The following is a 13,851-nucleotide window of genomic DNA, read 5'->3' as shown; positions in this document are numbered from 1 at the left end:
TTATTAATAATAAAATTACACAGAAAAACATTTGATGGATTTCAGGGAATTTTACCCATAATTACCCACTTTCCATATTCAATGGTAACTGTAGGAAAAATTTAATGTGAAATACGTGCGCAAAGTTCGTTTGCTGCACTCAAGAAACCATTCCGCCCTCGCCTACGGCTCGGGCGTAAACGTTTCTTTCGGTGCAGCAAACTGTCACTTTGCGCACTAGTTGCACAAATAACTATTTCATGTTAAATCTTTTATAAAAGAAAAGAAACTGAATCAAGTTAATTACCAAGTAATTTATTTATAATCTGTATACATTGTATTCGAACACAAACTGTTCCGTGCCTACTCTCTAATAATTATAATTGCTCTCTAATTATCTCTTATAATTAGAATTATGTATGTATTAGGTAAGACGGAAGTTTAACCAACAATTTGTTAGTAATATTTCGATTGTCGGAGATACTGGAATGCTGGATTAGTCACAAATTTGTAATAATGTATTATTTTTGAAAAATTGAGTTTTGTATTCCTTCATTGGTGTAATACTGTTGGATAATAGCGAATATCAACATAACTCATGTACACTCTCGCGATATATTGGTTGAGGGTGATGCCCACATGGTAGGATGATGATGAGAGATGAATGGATTTACAGGTTTTTATGGGTTCCATGACATTTACCGGATTTAGCTTGAGAAACCGCTCAACTTATCTTTTCAATTGAACCGGCCAGGATAGGCGAGTCGACTAATAGTCCAGGCAATGAATGCTCAAAAAAGGGTATAGGGGGAAATGTTTGGAAGACAATTTTTGACCCCGCAGTTCTGTTTAGAGAAGTAAGGAGGTAAACATATCTAAAGTCCCCACCCCTACCCACTACCCACTGTTCCTAAAGGGGTGGGAGTGGTTCAAAGGTACCATTTTTTGGTTTCTCGCATATAACTCGAAAACTATATATCTTACGGACATAATTGTTACATACAAAATTTAAGCTTACATAATTTCCTACAATATTTATCTCACATTTTCTATATCTTCCCTAGTTTTCGAGATATCCGCTCTTGAAGGTGTGACATTCTTGAAAAAGCACGGTTGCCTCCAATTTTTTCTCTTATAACTTTTTAAAAATCGATGGGAAAACCATGCTGATCATGAACTTATAGAGCATTGAATTCTCTTCAATTTGATGTATAATTTCACACGTTCACGAATTTCCCTACACCTTTTGCAGCAGCTTTAGTGTTGATTGTGAAATCTCCATTTTTGCAACAATAGAGCAATTGACAAAGGAATTTGGAGGGAATGTTTAAACACAATTGACTTTGCAGCTTAAGACTAGTTAGGAGAAGAACATATCAAAAGTCCCCATTCCTCACTCATGTGCTAAGGGGATGAGAGGGGTTTAAATGTTGCATTTTTCAACATTCCCTCCGAATTCCTTTGTCAATTGGTCTATTGTTGCAAAAATGGAGATTTCACAATCAATACTAAAGCTGCTGCAAAAGGTGTAGGGAAATTCGTGAAAGTGTGAAATTATACATCAAATTGAAGAGAATTCAATGCTCTATAAGTTCATAATCAACATGGATTTTCCTCATCGATTTTTAAAAAGTTATAAGAGAAAAAATTGGAGGCAACCGTGCTTTTTCAAGAATGTCACACCTTCAAGGGCGAATATCTCGAAAACTATAGAAGATATAGAAAAAGTTGTGAGATGAATATTGTGATGTTAATTTGTCCGTAAGATACATAGTTTTCGAGTTATATGCGGGAAACAAAAAATTGTACCTTTGAACCACCCCCCACCCCTTTAGCACAGTGGGTAGTGGTGGGGACGTTTGATATGTTTACCTCCTTACTTCTCTAAACAGAACTGCGGGGTCAAAAATTGTCTACCAGACATTTCCCTCTATAACAATCTTTCTTTGACTGGACTATAAGGCGTTGCATCTTTCAGTCTGCTAGTACTACCTGGTTGTGGGTTCGAATCCCGCAGAATCCCATCGAATAGGCATGGACGTTTGAACATCTCATCAAATCACTCTCGCACTTGCCATTACCCACGTACAAGCAAAAGCTCATGTGGGCGTTATCCGCAATAAAAAAATAGATACCAACACTACCTCAAAGCAGTCTTGTTTCGTCTCCGATTAAAAAGATAAATGAATGAATGAACAATGTATGTGCGTAGGAAGTAGCTCATATCACTCAATCAGCCGGATCTAGTCGTGTTGATGATCACAGTGGGTCTCAGTACAATTGCATACAGCAACGTCCCTCTCTCCTTGCTTAGTTTGATAGTTGGATCTCAAACTCAAGTTTTGCAGTAACTAACAATCCAATTCTATTCATATTACTATACTGTATTATCATATCAGACCATTGTCCTTGCGCAACTTGAACGTTTATTATGACTAGAGATTAGATCACTCTTTTGTAAAAAAAGCATGGGAAATTGAAAATGAAACAAGTAGACTATTTTTGTGGAATAATTTACTGTCCAAATTTATTGTTTCACTTCAATTAACTCAATGTGCTTTCCTGTTTCAGGTATTCCAGCATCATTATACTTCAATTGTTATTCTATCAAATCAATTTTACCAAGAAAAGGGAAAGCTATACTGTATTATTAATAATTATTATCCATCTCGTAATATTTCCATCAACTAAACGAGACGAAATCCTAAGAGTTCGATGATACAATTTTTCATTCGTTATCAACTTTTCCAATATAAAATGTAAATACGTTGTACATTTTGTATAATAAAGTTTCGTTCTATAAAAAAACATTTTTCAGTGTTATTTATGGTGTATGGAGAAAGTGATAGAAGCTATATTAGTTACTTTCTGTTATTAAATATTGTTGTAATGTAGACATTTTAATTTCAATACTAACTTTGGCTTAGTGGTTTTGTGTTTTGTTTCGGTTTTGTATATGTTTGGACTTTTTAACATCAAAATGAACTCTATTTCGAAGTGAAAAGTGTAAATTTAAAGTATTGTGCTCACTACATAACCTTAGTGTCCGGTTTCGAAACTTTGGACTATAATTTATACGGCGAGGTGGAACTACCCTGGGGTCTCCCCACCATTCAAAGCCATACGCTAATAATAATAATAATAACTAACTTGAAATTGAAAACTCGTACTAGTGTTCAAGGATTTGTTCGAAATTTTATATTTAAAATTTTGTAATATTTTTTAAAAACATCGTTCATTTTGTGTTCAAAACAGAAAACTACCAACAAGCCTGAAATTGAACGCAAACTTCGTTTGCAGTGTTTTCCAATAAAATCTGGTGGCATTGCAGTTTCAATCCTCAAACCTTGTGAACTAGTGACGATTGCGCATGCCTTAAAATGAATTTGTTTTGACAATAGTTATAGGTAGCGTACGACGAGATGGTACACCTGGTTTCCATCAATTGAAATGGCAGGTAGGGACCATAATTCTTAAAGGTCAGAGTGTCATAAAAAAGCTTCAGTATTGTTTAAAAAAATAGCAATAATTATTATGTAGAGTCCTTGCCCTGGGGACATGAGAGATCCTAACTCTTCTAATATAGAAAGTGGGCTCCCATTTAGGGAAAATAGTGTGGGGAGTTAGGGGAAGAGGCTCTCATACACTTGAACCAGAATAGTGTGGTAAAAATGTCAATAGGCCTGTTGATATCAAACTGTATGACAGAAAAATATTGATTGAATGATTTAATCTACAATATTCAAATATAAAGTACATGTTTATTCATTCATACATTTATGATGATTTATTCATTACAATTTATTATTCATTCTATCTAAGATTATAGTAGTCCCGTACTAAAGGCCAACTGGTCTTTCGAATATCTGTTTTAATAAACTCCATAAGATATAAATCTCTTCAACAATCTCTGAGGGCATTCTTGATTTTCATCAGCACTCCATTTTACCCCCGCTAGCCTCTACAAATATTTCTTGGGCGCAAATTAAAAAAAATATATATATTTTATTATTATGGCTTTTATTGGACGTGAGATACTTTCGGTGTAGTAGTGCCTTGCCAGTAGGGGTAAAATGAGAGTACTGCCTCAAAGCTGCCCCAAAGCTGATTCTTGGTTCTAACCTTGCCCAACCCAATGTTATCTAAACTAACTTAACCTAACCATACCCCTAAACTCACAATAAACCTCAAATGAAGATCCCCACATTTTTGGAAAAAACTAGATCCAGATTTTTTTATTTCTTGAATAACTAACAAACCATTAATTTTACAAAAAATTACAAGAATAACTTTTTTCAGTAAATCTAATTACGAATCCATTGACACCCCATTTGTTAAGATTGAACAGAAAATAAGGATCAGTCCCACTCATGGAAAAAGTAGATCAAGCTTTTTTCAATTTCTTGAATAACTAAGATACCGTTAATTTTACAAAAAAAATTACAAGAATAACTTTTTTCAGTAAATCTAATAACAAATCCATTGACACCTCATTTGTTAAGATTGAACAGAAAATAAGGATCAGTCCACATTCATAATAAAAATAGATCATGAGTATTGACAAATTTGGTCGATATTTGCATGATAGAAATAATAAAGATATTAAAAATTTGATTCAGAATTTTTTCTATGTTTTACAAATCATACCATTAGCTGCACCCTACATTCCAAACATAAATCTCAATAATCAAAAAGAGTGGAAGTATATGACTGATCCAAACTTAATCCAACAATTCTTACTTTCTTCTGGAATTTCATTCAAGCAATGGTATGAAAACAATGAAATAAATATAGAAGTATAGATTATCCCCCCCCCACCTGGTTACCTCAACTTTGTATATTTAAAAAGGAATGTCCACAAGAGAGAAACTTGCACATGAGCTACATGGTAGAGTCAGATGTAATTTCCTCACATGTCGCACTGAAATAAAAGGTCTAACAGATTTATATCAAGCTGATATTGTTGACATGTCCAACTACAGCACATTAAATAAGAATTTTAGATACATACTAACTGTGATTAACTGTTCCAGTAAATTTGCATTTGGAATACCAATGAAAACTCAATCTGGAAATGAGGTGGCAGCAGCATTGAAACCAATACTCAAAAAACATTAGATTATCAATTTTCCAACTGATGCAGGTAAAGAGTTCTACAACACAACTGTTCAGAATCTCTTCAAAACATATAAGATCAACCATTACAGTACATATTATAGTGATATGAAAGCTGCAATTTGTGAACGTTTCGACAGAACTCTTTCATATCACTATATGTTCCGTGAATTCACTATACAGAGTTATCATAAATGGTTGGCACTATTACCAAAACTTATTTTAAAATATAACAACACCACACATCATAGCATTAATATGAAACCAATTGATGTAAATAAAGGAAATGAAAAATATGTACTAATGAATTTAGATAAAAGTGTAAAATTGACAATCAAGGTAAACCAAAATATAGAATCGGTGATAAGGTACGCATTAGTCGATACAAATCAATATTTGAGAAAGGTTATCTCCCAAACTGGACAAATGAGATTTTCACTATACAAAATGTTCTCCCTACTACACCCTTCACTCATAGATTAAAATATATGAGCAATGAAATTATCAAGGGTACATTCTATGAATATGAAATGAATAAAACTAATGAATATTCCTAATTGAAAAAGTTTTAGAGAAAAAGGGTAGTAAATTATATGTTAAATGGCTTGGATTCGATAAATCTTATAATTCATGGGTTGAAGGTGATGATATAACATAATATAATAAAAAATATGTTGAAATTGAAACAACATCAATCAAAACTACCTGTCATAAATTTTGATAAATTCCTTACTAAGAAGAATATCAATTATCACAGACACAGCGAACTTTTACCAAATTCTATAAGATGTATTGTTTGTGGCCCAAGTAATTCTGGGAAAACAAATACAGTATTTAATTTACTATTTGCACAGAATGGTGTCAAGTTTTCAAAATTGTATGTATTCACCAAATCACATCAACAAGATAAATACCAACTTTTAAAGCAGATTATGATACACATACCTGAAATTGACTTCAACATGTATCAAGATGAAATAAATAATAAATAAGATAATGATGAAATACCACACCCAAATGATGCACACCCAAATTCAGTTATGATTTTTGATATTTGTATGGAAAATCAACAGAATATCCGCAAGTATTTCAGTATGGGTAGACATAATGATATTGATTGTTTCTACATTTCTCAAACTTATTCCAGTATACCCAAGCAGTTAATTCGTGATAACACAAACTTGGTTGTTCTATTTAAACAAGATAATCGTAATTTAACACACATATATTTTGATCATATTTATCCTGATATGAATAAGAGAGAATTTGAAGAAATGTGTGCACAAGCTTGGAAAAAAAATAACACATTTCTAGTTATAAACAAAGAGTGTACTAGAAGTAATGGTAGATATACAATTGGTTTTGATAAATTTTTACAGTAATATAAAAATGTATAGGAAAGATTTGAAAGAGTTGAGTGCACTCAACTAAAAAATATTACAACTGCGTGATTCAATACTCCAAAAGCACCGTCAATTATCAGGTGATGTAGCAAGTAAGGAGGAAAACTTTCAAAAACAATTTAAACCTATTACAGAATCATTGAAACAATTGAAACAACCTTTTCTAGAAGCAACTAGGCCTATTAAAAAGGAAAAAGAAGAATTAAAACAAGAAAAAGAAGAAGAATTAGATGATGTAGAATTGGATGATGAAGAATTAGAAGATGAAGAAGAAAATAGTAGAGTAGATGATGATAATGATGGAGAAGTATCAGTAGAAGAAGAATCAAATAAAGAACATGGTTTAAGAAATATATTTGATACAAGTCTTCAAAGAATAAAATCATCTGCACGTAGGCGTAGTGTATCTACTTATATAGACAATTTTATGAGATCAACAAAAAGAGGTAATATATATGGTGTTCACTTCAACCCTGATATTGATGAGTGGCAAATTGGTGATAAAGTAGTAAAATTTGAAAATGATGATATTATAATTGACTAGCAGGGTACCCGTGCTTCGCTACGGGAATTAAATGATCAGATTATTTTTGTAAAATATTTATAACCTGAATTCTACCAAAGCCGTTATAATCGTTTTTAAGATCCATCATACAAACAGAAATTGCTTGCTGAATATAACTTGAATAATAAATTAATATAGTCTCGTTACTGTCATAGAATTTTGTATCCAAAAAGGTGCTCTCCCTCGATGAAAATGTTATTATATATAGGACTGTTTCAAGTTTCATTCAAATACATTTCTATAATAGTCCAGGCGCTGGCTTACATTGAGCATACATGAGAGCGGCAGAGAATTTGACTTCTTATTATTGTTAGGGGGTCTTTAGTGTATATGAAACTCGATGTCGTCACGTCCCAGGGTGGTCGACAGATTGGGGGGGAGCGGGGTAAGTTGTAAAAAACGTGCGCTTATAAAATCGCCTGTCCTGCAGTTACTATTCATAGTACAGCTTTGAATTTTTTCTCAATATTATGTACACATAACTAACTTTCAATGTGGTCCTCTACATTTTTGCGATAAACCGCATAGTTTTTCCGTAAAAAAATAAAATATCTCGAAAAATGTATTTTTTTATTATGGACTTTTTGTTATTTCTCAAATATTCAAGTCGTTGGCCGACTTAGAGGAAAAGGTTCACAATGAACGTTGTAGGCCGTCTCTTCCTGAATCCAATGATATATATAGTTTGGTGGTTACGATCATAGATGCGGCGGTGGGAGGGGGATAAGTAGCACTGTTACGCTGCGGCGCGGTCTTCCCCCATGATTAATGGCATCTCATTATCATTATTTATGATTACATTGTAATGATTATCCATCTTGTTAGGAATCCTATATGTGTTTCTCAGTCTATATAAAACTAATATTTCATAAATATAGAATAATTATTCGATTTAGTTCAATTGTCAATTTGGAATTGCGAAAGTCAAGTAATGGAGTAAGTTAAACAAATAATATAGGCTACCCCATATAAAGCACCGTGTAAAAGGAGTAAAATATTTTCTTCATATAAATTACAGTTTATGCACAAATAATGCCAATTACTTCCATGTGATATGACTAAATATTTGATTACAAAAGAAATACAACTCTAAAGCTGCGTTTACACCAAAGTTATTAACGAGATGTTAATAACTCAATCTAAATATTTGATTACAAAAGAAATACAACTCTAAAGCTGCGTTTACACCAAAGTTATTAACGAGATGTTAATAACTCAATCTTTATAGATTCTATCATATTGAACATAACTTATCATACACATGATGAACATATGTGTTTGTCAAATTTCGTTCAATCTAATAGAATCTATAAAGATTAAGTTAATAAAGATTTTGTTAATAACTTTGGTGTAAACGCAGCTTTATCAACTGATTTCTGTATAACTTATATCTACGAATAGATACTTTTCATCTGGCTGAGTTTCACTGATTGTCTTATGGTGCTACTTGAATGGAAGTGGAATTGATTGATTGAGTACTTTATTTATGTAGATTACAATATATACTGGCTTATACACTTATATACAATAGCTTACAATACAGCAAAATTATAGATGAATTTACATAATATAGACTAAGAAAATAATTATAGAACTGTATAATATATGATATGAAAAAGCAATTTGTAATATAATAATTATATTGTTATGCATCTACATAAATTGGCGGAGCTTTGGACATATCAATGTCCATTCTTCGGAAAGAATATTAAAAATATCCTCCCCACTAACTCTCTACCAAAGAGTAGAGATACTTTAGGAGAGGAGAACTTTAGAGATACTTTAGGAATAGGTGATATATTTGTTGAATCTGAAATATTTGTAGAGAATACTGTTGGAAATCTATTGAGGGGAGATCAGTATAATTAAGGTGTGAGAGCAAGCAATCAATTCAATGAAACAACTACAAGAAGGACTCATGAAAAGTTCAAATATGAGAGATTGTCAAAGTATATTTGAAAGAAGTCAGGAACTATTTGTGGAGTTTTTTTAGAATCACAATGCAAAATCAATGATTACTTGAAATTTATGACTGATTATAGTAACATAGTTTAAATTATCTTAAATTGTATTCGTGCTCATAGGGGAGGACTCTGGTATTGCACATAGAAACTGTACGAGAAAAGATCCCATACTTTTTTAATTCAATCACACAAACCATGCTATGGAGTCTGTGTTATATCTAGAGAATATGAAAAATACCCACAAAAGTAGAAAATCATTTCCAATGAGGAAACATTAACTCTATACTGTCCAATACATTGACTCTGTCAAAAGGAAACCTTGAAAATTTCATAATGTGACAACCGATCATGCTTTGGAGCAAACCCTCATTCAATCATCTAGAATTCATAGGTGAGTGATTGGAATAGCTAGTTCTTCAAAGGCTTACCTAAAATGGCTGCTACACTATATAAATAAATCTTCCATCAAAGATATTTTTTTCAAGTATGTTGATATCATTATGGATTATCACTGGAGATTGTGAAGAAAGTCATCGAAGGAAGTAAAACAAGAATAATGAGAGATGAGAATGATTTCCAGAAGCATTATCTTCTCACGAGAACATTACATTTTTCTTCAAGACTCTGATGGACAACAGAATCTTCATAATGTTATCAATGGTCTGGAAAGAAGTGAAGAAGTGTGTGGTTCTCTTTTGAATGTAGAAAGAAATAGTTATTCGGTCTCCAACGATTTTTATCTGAACATAGTTGTGGAAAATTGTAAAAGTGTATTCTCACCTATAAAAAGAAACAGAGTTCTGTCATTCTCCAATGATTACATATTACATGATTATATAATGATTACATGGCTCTCCTGAATTCAACTCGTACTTCACTTTTCAAAACTTTCAATACGCTGCAAGATTATGGAAACCTTGTGATGAGAAGAGTTATGAAAATTCTCATTGATGATGGAGTGATACAGGTGGACATAGTTTTTCATGTACATGGTCTAAATTCAAACAAAGGTAGTGAACATACTAGAAGCAGCAGAGTAAAAGAATCACTCCAATGGTATCCCAATCAGCAAAATCAACTTGAATCGAAATCAAAACAAGCTCGTTTTGTCAAACGTGAGGGCTTGATTCAAGATTTCATTCGCATGCGTTTTGCTCGAAATGAGTTAAATTCAAGAGTCCATTTATACATCGTTCAAGCCAGTTTCGAGCTCGAAATGCAGGCTCTAATCAGGCTGGTGCTGCGAGCTAAAATCAAGGTCGCGTTGCGAGCTCGATTCAGGCCGGAGATGCACGGTCGAATCAGGATTGAGATGCAGTCTTGACTCAGGCTTGAAACGCATGCTGGATGCAATCCCCCCATTCAAGGCCACCTGGCACACCTTTCACGAAATGCAAGCTCGATTATATTGTGATTCTAGATCAATCAGAGTCTGATTCAAGCTGGATGTTTAGAGTGAATCAATCCTGATTCAAGGCATACTGCCCTCTTGAAGTAAGCTTCTTTCAGCTTCAAATCATGAATCTGATTCAAGGCCAGTGCAATCCAATATCAATGCTTAATCATAATTCAAATTTCATCCAGAGTTTGAAATAAATCTGTAATTCTTATTATTCATGATTCATTATTCTTCAAAATTAATACTCCAATCTTACTATTACCTTAATACTCTATTTCTATACTCAGTGGACATCCATACATTCTATATATGGATGAAATCTATAATATATAGATTATATATATTTCATCTATATATAGAATGTATGGATGTCCACTGAGTATAGAAATAGATTATTAAGGCAATAGTAAGATTGGAGCATTAGTTTGGAAGAATAATTGAATCATGAATAATAAGAATTAGATTTATTTCAAATTCTGGATGAAATTTGAATTATGATTAAGCATTGATATTGGATTGCACTGGCCTTCAATCAGATCATTAATATATATTTTATATTTTTAATATTATTCAAATTGAAATATTCCTTAAAATTCTCCTGTGAATGGCAAATTACTTATTCATTCTCTCCTGTCAGGGCAGTCTATAAACTGTCTCTGTAGCTGTATTGATTGAGTCGAGATCGACCTCTGCTAACCAATAACAGCTTGCAGACTGTCCTGAGAGGGAGCAGTGTATGAGTCACTCGCCATTTGATAAATTAATTGAATCAAATCTGCTCTAGTTCAAACAGCCCTCTATGCTTGCAACACCTCAAATGGAATACAGCTCATAAACATCTGAGTAACAAATCAATTATTACTTTGAATATCTATTAAAATATTAAATATTATATATTAATATCTATAATAGTTTATTTTCTTTAAAGCTTAACTTCAGAGTAGGTATATCTATATGAGCAAAAAATGTAAATAAGAAAACATTATTTTCAATAAAATGCAATGATTTTTATTAAATATTACAAAAATTGAACTTTCAATTTATAACTAATAATATATTTTTACTTTGAACTGCTATCGTCCTCGATTTGAGCTTCATGAGGCGTAGTCTCTCTGCTCTTGGTCCTGTAAAATATGAAATATACAGTTTAGTGGGATAACTTAATAGGTTATTATGAGTAAAATATAAAATTTCTCGGTAATCAATTCTCAGAATGCTGATTATGTAGCTTAAAAACATTTATAATTTGGAGACTGATATACATACTGTAACTTTCAGGATAAGTTATTGGTCGAATACTCTACCTTTTGACATACATAAATGAATTTCAACCCCTCAAAAGTGGTTGACTTAGACCTTCATAAGGACATCTCATTTACATTTATGACAGTGTGGCTCACTGTCAAACGAGAGAATAAGGGGAGCATTTCGGGAGCATCTTTTGAAATGAAATGTAAAAAGTACCAAACAGATTACTAAATAAATAATCAGTTTTTCAATGTGTTCCGTTATTCATCAAGAAAGTGTTGTTTTAAGTTTTATTACTTATCAGCCGCCATTTTTCATAAAAGAAAGCCTTTTTGACATGATTGTTTTATTCACAAATAAGTTTATTGAATGGACTATTTTCATTTCACAACATATTGGACAATTCAATTTTCTATCTGTAAGTCAAATATTTTCTTGGATTTTTATTTTTATACTTTGAAAACATGATCAATAATAATAATTTACTAATGATGAATTTTGTGTACGTATTTATGTATGTCATTGGCCTTTGATGATACTGCTATTTCCTTATAATTGAAAAAAAATGGGTTGATTCAGGTGGTTTACACTCAAGAATAGTATAATAGTAGGTTGCCTTGATCACATAAGACGCGTGGAGAACGCAGCCTGCTATGGTGTGACGTCATGCTGCGACCTCTCACCCCGGCTTAGCATGCATTCAAATGTAAAAATGCCAAACTTTGAGCCCTCATAGCAAATCAACCATCAACTTTATATAGAAGTGATTGACATCAAAATGTTCAGCATTTTATCCCCTTTGAAACCATATCAAACTTATTTTCAGTAAAAATCCTATAAATGTTACCGGCTAGTCTAAAACAAATCGTTTGAACACACAATTTGATTTGATAATACCATTTCAAATACGTTTTTGTACTTTCTATTAGTTTTTTCTGCATCGTTCTAGTTCTTTCTCTTGAACAGATTCTATTCTCATTTAGAAATTTTATCCTTATGAAGTCTGTGGAAAGAACTAACAGCTTCTTTAGGAATTTCAGGATATTAACGTTATTTTATCAACAACTCCTGAAACATAGCAATGCGAACCCATCAACGGTTGCCTAGCTTTATCACAAAAATAAACAGTCTAGATAAGCCCTAAGAATATATGAACATCATTTAACCATTATAAAGATTTTTATTTATCCTAATTATGATAAAAAAATAGATAATCATGACTTTTAATGACTTAAATGCTGTTATTTTATCAAAAAATAAAGTGCATTACACTACTGTACTGTAAGGTAGTTGAATAATTTCATGAATAATTAATGTTATATTATTTGAAGTTATAATTTGTTGAACTATTTAAATTATAATTAGGATCTATTCTTGCTTTACACAAGTGTTTTTTGCATTCATAAGTATCCCATGGACAAAATGAAATAAAAAATATCATACTACCGTGAATAATATATGGTATTTCCTTTGTAAATTTGTGTCCCATGAAAATAATCAATAAAATATACTAATAATCGTGAATAATAATAATAATACTGCACTGAGCAGAAACAAAAACACAGTACAAGAGCAACGTGTTGGCACTATGCTTTCCAGTAGACAACTGAAATAATTATTAGTAACCAGACAGTTCAACGTTCTAAAAATAACTTGTAACCATGGTGAACAGTTCCATGATTTCGCTAAATTTGTTCTAGGTATATGTCAATTAATAAAGTCTTAAACAAATATCATTAATACAAATGCTTGCAACTAGCATTCCGGGCAATGATATAACTATCAATTTTCACAAACGATTGTCAAATAAGAAACTATCATTTTTAAATATTATTGGATGATCAGCATAAAATTAAATAAGTTCGCTTCATTCTGTCATATTATTGTTTAAAATAAGTCCAAAACAAATAAGTTACCAGCCTTTTCACAAATATGAATAGGTTTTACCGATTGAATATAGTGATAGATTCAAGGACTTTCTACACTTTTCGAAATGAATTAATGTTTTCAAAATACACATTGATGTGGAGCTTGTTTCTTTCTGAATTGAATAGCATATTCATATTTTTTATCAATACAGCGGTTTTTATGTGAGGAAGTGATATTTGACGTGGTGTTTTGTATGTAATTCTTATGGCAAGCCGGCGTTTGCCAGCCGAGAGGTTGGAGTTTGACGTA

Source organism: Nilaparvata lugens, chromosome 6 (assembly GCF_014356525.2).
Source record: "Nilaparvata lugens isolate BPH chromosome 6, ASM1435652v1, whole genome shotgun sequence".
Taxonomy (NCBI): Eukaryota; Metazoa; Arthropoda; class Insecta; order Hemiptera; family Delphacidae; genus Nilaparvata; species Nilaparvata lugens.
This window is presented reverse-complemented; position numbering follows the sequence as displayed.